Below are 7582 nucleotides of genomic sequence, written 5' to 3'. Positions count from 1 at the left end.
GCTCTGGACCCTCTCCCTCCTCAGCTACAGGAATCCCACTTCCTTCTTTCCCCTAGTCTCCCCTGGCAGATTGCCCGAGTGAAGCATGAGTCAGGAAAAAGGCCAGGAACTTTCCCACCATGAGCCAAAGTCTCAAGGGCCTTAGTTTTTCTGGGAACCACTTGGCGAGGTGGACATCTCCCTAGAGCTTGGAGACATGTAAAGAAAAAGGGGCCATCTCCCGTGAGCAAAAGTTGTTAAAGCGTGCCTGATAGTATTTCTGTCCACATGAAGATATTAGTGAAACAAAACAAAACAGACCCTGTAATTTACTCTAAACCTTTCCCACCTCTCAACCTTTCCAAAAAGCAGAGCAAGAGGGACCATGTGGGGCCCATGAGACTCTGCACACCTGGGAAGGAGGAAGTGGCTGATACCAATTAGGATGAGAACTCAAGTTTAGCCAGCATAGCCCAGACTGAAATAATTCCACTACAAACGGTCTATTCACAGCCATTCAAATGTAACTCTGCTAACTGCCATTTTAGTGGTCACGAGGACTGAGAAACAGGAGAGGCCATATCAGACCCATGTGTTTACATGGGACCTGGAAATTGCAAAACCCCTAACAATAAGATTGGCATTTGAAATGCAAGCTGATCAGCTCCACATCACCACTGCAAGCATGTGGAGCTTGGTCATGCCCAGAGAGCATCTTAGAGGTTGCATGTGACCAGCACAGACATATGTTGTACCTGTATCTTTCTGTGGAATGAGGCAGCTCTCGAATCCAATGTGAGGCTGAGGATGTAAGAGAGGCTGTGAGACATGGACAAACAGCAAGACAAACAGAACTTCCAACTATTGAGGTTTTAATTCCTTTAAAGATAAATTATGTGTGACCTTTTGTGTATTCCAGGTACATGAATAAAATTCAGGGGGAAAGCAAGTTCAAATGTATCTATGTGTTTAAGACCTATGAATCTTAACTTGCAAAGCCCCATGCCAAGGAGTGGGGGAGCATAAAACCCTCTTCTAAAAGCAAGTTACTAGAATAGAGGCAAACTGGGTATTTGGGAATGCACAGGGATCAGATCAGCCTGCATCACAAATGCAAACTCAGGGATGTGCCACTTCTGGGTCCCAGCCCAACACACGTGACCTTCACTCTCAGAGCTGCAACTTGTATCTTTTTCCCTTTACCTGTCTGGCTCAGGGTTGTCATTCTGCACTTCTTTTACACCGCTCTGACCTACATGGAAATTGTGCACGCTGATGGCTGTGTGCATGGCACCGAAGTGCTGTGTACCAGGATCCTGCTGTCTGCATGTCCCCAAAGAGAGGCGTGAGCCCGTATTTCACAGAGGCTCCATGGATTCCGGGAAACGGACTGGTCAGAGGAGGTCAGGGATGCAGCCCATACTGCAATGGGAAGCCTGCGCTGTTTCTCCTGAGAGGCTCGGTTGGAAGCCATTCTGCTAACCCCAGGCGGGGAAGGAGTAATGAGAGGAGATTGCTGTCTGGTCACATTAGCTGTAACTTCAGCACATCTTGGGTGGCAGACATGCTATATTTATACTGATTTCTTATACACCCTCACTAAGGCTAGGAAACCCTATCTAGCTCAAGAGATTGACGATCAAACCAAGATGTAGGGAAGCTACATAACTGGGCACAGATAATTACTCTGTTTTAAAATAGCAACATAAACTCATTTAAGTGGCCCCATGTATTTGGACTTTGATTCACAGCATCTAACATATCCTAAAGTTAATTGGCGTAAGCATGCTTCTGCATTTGGTCTGTTCCTGACAGTCTTAATGGGTGGGCCAATATGTACTCACGTTTGTGGCTCAGAGCAGGCTGCCCGGCTGTGCTTCCCTGCAGATTTGGAGAGCATCATGGAGTCAGTATACAGGCACTATTAATAACGTGTTCACACTGGTCTCTAGATCTGAGCCAAGGTCATGGGGAAAAATGAGGGCTAACAAATGAGAAGAAAGCCACTGTCCACCCAAACCTATCTTGTCTAAATCAGGACACGGGCCAGGGTCCATGGTGAGAATGAACAAGCTTTAACTCACTAGATTTCCTGTCCTTGATGAAAAAAAAAAAGACATAAATATTGTGATGGAAGTAGAAAGCCTGCGTGCCGCTGGCTTTTATACTCGGCTGACTTACTGCACTGATCAAGTCCTTATCGTAACCTTAAGCATCAGACTTCTTTCTGCTTTATAGACAAATGTAAGGTAATCAAGAGGAATGATAGAATTAGAAAACCATCTTTTGGAATATGTTTTGGCAACAGCTAGTCAAGTAATGGAGCTAAGCCACAATCAACATAGGTTAAAACTATTAGGGAAATGTCAATGGAGAGGAGAGAGAGAGAGAGAGAGAGAGAGAGAGAGAGAGAGAGACAAAACTAGCTTTAAACTACACTCCAGGTGTCACCTTCAACTCAATGGGAATTACATCAGACACAGGGACAGGTTAGATGACCGTAATCAACAGTTTTGACCTTTCTGTAGGGTAACTGATTAATTTCTCCAGGTGGAGGAGGGGTAGTTATCAAGATTTCAGTGTTTCATAGCTTAGAACCCGAGGACTTCACATCCTGACTTGTGCACAATAAAGCGGAGACAGCACACGGACCACGATATTGTCCTGATGTGAAGCTGTAGAAAACAATTATTAATTTTGTTACTTGAAATAGTGGCTGAATGGTTCGAAAAAAAATGATTATAAATGTGCACTGAAGTATTTGGGGCAAAATGATATAATAGCTTGGGTTTTCTAGAAGCACTCCAATAAAAAACAGATGGAACATGACTGAAAAATTATGGTAATTTGTCACACTGAATAAAGGGACTCATGGATCCATTATACAATTGTTTCAGCTCTTATAGGTGTTCAAAATTTTTCCATAATAACAGTTAAAAACAGCGAGGTTACTGAGGGATATTGTTTCTTGTGAACACAGAGCCCGAAATAATCAGTTCAGCCCACAGACCATGTGTGGTATGTGCCAGAGACTGGGGAGTCATTGGGAAGATGTGTTTGTTTCTCTGAGATGTGAGATTCTGCGTTTATAAAGGCAAAGCTTCTTTCGATGAACTCCAACAGCCAAAGGACATTAGTATAAAGTTAGATTTTTCTGATTGGGGGAGTGTTGGGGAATATTATTTTAAGGTGTGTTGCTTTTGTTTAGGCTGAATTTGTTTAACTCTGTGAAGCTGTAGTTCTTTGCCTGTCTAAAACACTTGATGGTCTAATGAAGAGCTGAACGGCCAATAGTGAGGCAGGAGCAAGAGTAGATGAGGCTACCAGGAAGAAAGTATAAATAGGAGAAAAGAAGAAGAAGAGGAGCAAGAGAAGAAGAAGATGAGAACATCAGGGGCCAGCCACCCAGCAAGCCATGGAGAAAGTAAAGAAAGGCATACAGAAACAGAGAAAGCTAAAAGCCCAGAGGCAAAAGGTAGCTGGGATAATTTAAGAAAAGTGGGCAAGAAACGAGCCAAGCTAAGGTCAGGCATTCATAACTAAGAATAAACCTGTGTGTGTGATTTATCTGAGAGCTGGGTGGTGGACCCCCCGGAAAGCCAAAAGAGTAAAACATCACACAACAGGGAAGCAAGGGAAGCTGCACAAAGGGACAAAGCAGAGCCACTGGTCAAGCAAGGAGGAGACGGTTCTCATGGAACCTGGGAAAAGGCAGCAAGTCATCCAACCCCGTGAGGCTGGGTGGTGCACACTGAAGCAGAACAACGTGTGAACAAGTGCTTGGCCTGCAGACATGATACTACAGCTGTGGATGGTCTACCCTAGTCTTCCTAGTCCAGTGTCTGAGAAAATTGAGGCCACTTCTGTGTCAGAGTGACCCATGTAGTTCAGATCCTGCAGGCCACAGAGGGATTTCCACAGAGGGATGTCCCACATGGCTCCGGTTCTGGAAGTCACAGAGGGATGTCCCACACGGCTCAGATCATGCAGGTCACAGAGGGATATCCCACGTGGCTCGGATTCTGTAGGTCACACAGGGATGTCCCATGTGACTCGGATCCTGCAGACTGCTGAAGAATGTTCCACTTCATCATTTGGTTTCAGACAGCCATTGGCACTGCATCCTCAACGCTAATCACAAAGGCAGCTATCACGGGTCTAGAGTGGTAGCCCTGCATGTCGTAAGCAGCAAGTGACTGTGTTCCCATTAAAGCACATTCCTTTGTGAACCCTCACTATTAGCTGTGTGAAACAGCTTATCTGATGAAGATGGCATATATACCATTGACAGAAACAGCCCGCAGTGTCCACTGCGCCCTGACTGCTTTCTAGGTGCTGGACACAGCACATATGCAGGCCTCCTCGCCCCACCACCTGTCCACTCTCCGTGAGTCTAAGAAATTCCCATCTGGGAAAATCTCAGCCCATGATCACTAAGTGAACTGATTTGCCTAGTTCACTACCACAAAGCCAAGATCTCAATTTGCAATCCTCCAGCAAGTGAGTTGTAAGATTATCTTTTAAAATAGGAACCTGATTGCTCCTTTGTTTCCCTAAAATTCACCCAAATCTGAATTTTTCTCCTTCCTATTTTTTTCTTTCTTCTGAAAAAACACTTGCCCACAAATGCATCCACCAGCAAAGTTTGGAAGTAAGGATTCCTGTAACTCAAAGATCTCCCCATCCATCAGAGACCCCTTCATCCCAGCGTAGTTCCCGTTCCTGTCTGTCTAGGCCTGGTTCAGGCAAAAAGACGGCAGCAAACATAAGGAAAATTGACGTTAGCTGTCATTGCCCTTCCACTTCTGACCTTCTCCCTCAGTGTGCAACACACACACACACACACAAACGCACATGCTCTGCTGTCTCCCTCCCTCCCTCTACACACACACACACACACACACACACACACACATACACACACACACACACACACACAGGGGCGACTACTGCTGCTTTCATCCAGGTTACCCCGTACTCAGTCAATGCCATGAACTTTGCTGCCCCCTAGTGACAGCCCCAGAGACTATCACTGCAGCTTCCAGAGTCACCTGCCCAACAACTTTCACCTATTTTCTTTTCTCATGCTCCTTTGTAAACACAGGAAGATTAGACCTTATTTAAAATTGTAAAAGATGAGGTACTTTGTGCTATTGCCTGGATATGCTTGCTCTCACAGCAAACAGACACGGATCAGAGGCACGGAGATTCAGTTTATAGAGACCTAGCTACAACAGTTTGCCAAATTTACGAGGCTTGGTTGCTACATCCACGGCTGTCTCGCCAGTGTAGCAGAAATGCTGACTGGATGGGCAAATATTGCCGGAGGATCAGGATCCGTGCTTCTCGGAGTTGAGTCCTGGGCTGCCCCGTGGCAATCAGTTGTGGTGTAATGCCACCTGAGTCGCCATACTGACTCGACCTGGCTGTCCTTGGAGCCATATGTCTGTCTTTTCCCTTGTCTGTGTGTTCTTTGTGATTCTTGCATATTGCTAACAGATCAGACTATTTCAGGCAGTTGCGGATACAAACAAAACTGCTGAGGACATTTTTGAAATCTGCTCCACTATTAATTAAAACCTTAAAAAAGTAGCCAGTTCTGGGAATTGCCAGAATCATCATTAGGACAATTCCTTGATGATGTGGAACAAAAGGAGTTAATTTTACTAGGAAAAACTTTAGAAGCTTTAGGCATTTGCCTGAGAAATATGTACAGTTGTAAATAGAAGGCCTATGAAACCTTTCTTGTGGGAAGAAAAAGACCTAACCTAAGCTGACAATATCTGAGCCTGAGATATTGAGAAGGGAGGAGAGTTAAAGTTAGTGATATAAAGTAAACTTCAGAGAGATTCAAGACTATGTATTAGAAATTTCCTAGCAGAAAGCTTTCCCAGAGAGATAGTAGCCTTTTTCTTTCTCACCCAGGCACACAAGGTCACTTAGCTCAAACTAACCAGCCGCCTGCAAGCTGATAAAGATGGTCTAGCTCAAGGGCAGTGATCTATATGAAGGCAAGAGGAGAGAGTTTGTTTTGTAAAGTGTGAGAGAGCAGAAGTCCTTGTGCCCAAGTCAAAGCACCTTCAAAGATTCTTTTTGTAAACTGTTTTATCCTGTTCTTTTCTGTTTTATGATTTGATGATGTATGCCTTTGCCAAGTTCTTTGATTGTAAAAAAGAAATATATAATCCTGCACTGAAGTAAGTAAATCGCAGCAGCATTTTCAAAAATACATTGAGAGTGACTGTCTGTCAATTTCCTCCACCATATCCTGATTTCTCCTGTGCCTTCGCCCTGATTCCCTTACGGTCTGAGTGGCTCCCCTGAGCCGATCCGTAGCACTTGGCGAAGCCAAAAGTGTACCAACTAGCCTATTTTTATAACATACGCAAACACTTTCAAGATTAATTCTTATTCAACAGAGTTGTGGTTAATTCTAGCTTCCTTCCCTGTGACTATCCCCTTGGCTTTGTACGCACAGCAGCCAGGGCCCCCATGCCCCAGTTCCCTTTGAGAACGTGTGCTCCCAGGGGGCCACTGCTCACCCCAGTGAATGATGTACTAGTGTAGACTGTGCAGAGTTAACTTTCTTGGGCTAAGCCTTAACACAACTGGAATCCTTGTAAGAAAATGTGAACACAGTCACACAGGAAGGCCACTGAAGACCAGAAGGCAGGGCCATGCATGGAAGCAGAAACACACAGACCTCAATGAGAAGTTCATATGAGGAAGCAAGGACCCAGACACACCCCAATGGGAAGACAGTCATGTGAAAAGACAACACAGTGTGTACATACCACACACACACACACACACACACACACACACACGCACGCATGCACCAATGCGAAGTAGGTCATGTGTAGATGCCAGTACAAACTAAGGCACTCTAGGGACACTAGAGATGGGATGGAACGGTGGAGCATCTCTCCTAAAAGCCTCCCAATGTTGGGGGCTACAGATCCCTGGCCCCTGACTTTCTTTGCCTGCAGCTGCTCTGAGCAGGAGCCCCTGATAGCAGGCTGATGAAGCCTGGAGCTGAAAGATCCAGAGAGCTGGATGTGGCTCAGGATCCCTATACAAGCTACCCTGAGCACAATAAAGTGGGCATTGGCATTCTTGTATCAGGGATAACCCGTGTCCGTGTCTCTCTCTGTGTGTTTGTGTTTTTAAGTCTTTCCGCCTGGTTCCCAGCTTGCGTATGGTCTTGTCATGGCACGGGAGCTACAGGACCGTCAGTTTAAATAGGACAGTGTAGGACCGTTTGGGGTTTTTAACATTCCAAGGTGCCTATCTTGCTGACACCTTTTGGCCTCCACGCTGTGAGGACCGATACTTCAACGGCTGTGACCCACATACTTTGCGGTAAGATTACAGAACCCCTAAGAGTATAAAGCAAAACTTGTCCAAATTTGTTTCCTATTGCAGTAATAAACTCACGACCAAAAGCAACTTGGTGTGAGAAAGAGTACATCTAAGTTTATAGGTTACAGTCCACGGTGGAGCCAGGGCAGGAGCTCAAGCAGGAACCTAGAGACAGGAGCTGAAGCAGAGGCCATGGACAGAGAGGCTCCCTGACTTGCTCCCTGGTTCTCTGCTCAGCCAC

This window comes from Myodes glareolus, chromosome 15 (assembly GCF_982192425.1).
Source record: "Myodes glareolus chromosome 15, mMyoGla1.1, whole genome shotgun sequence".
NCBI classification, from domain to species: Eukaryota; Metazoa; Chordata; class Mammalia; order Rodentia; family Cricetidae; genus Myodes; species Myodes glareolus.
The sequence above is the reverse complement of the archived record's forward strand: the minus strand, read 5'-3'. Positions refer to the sequence as shown.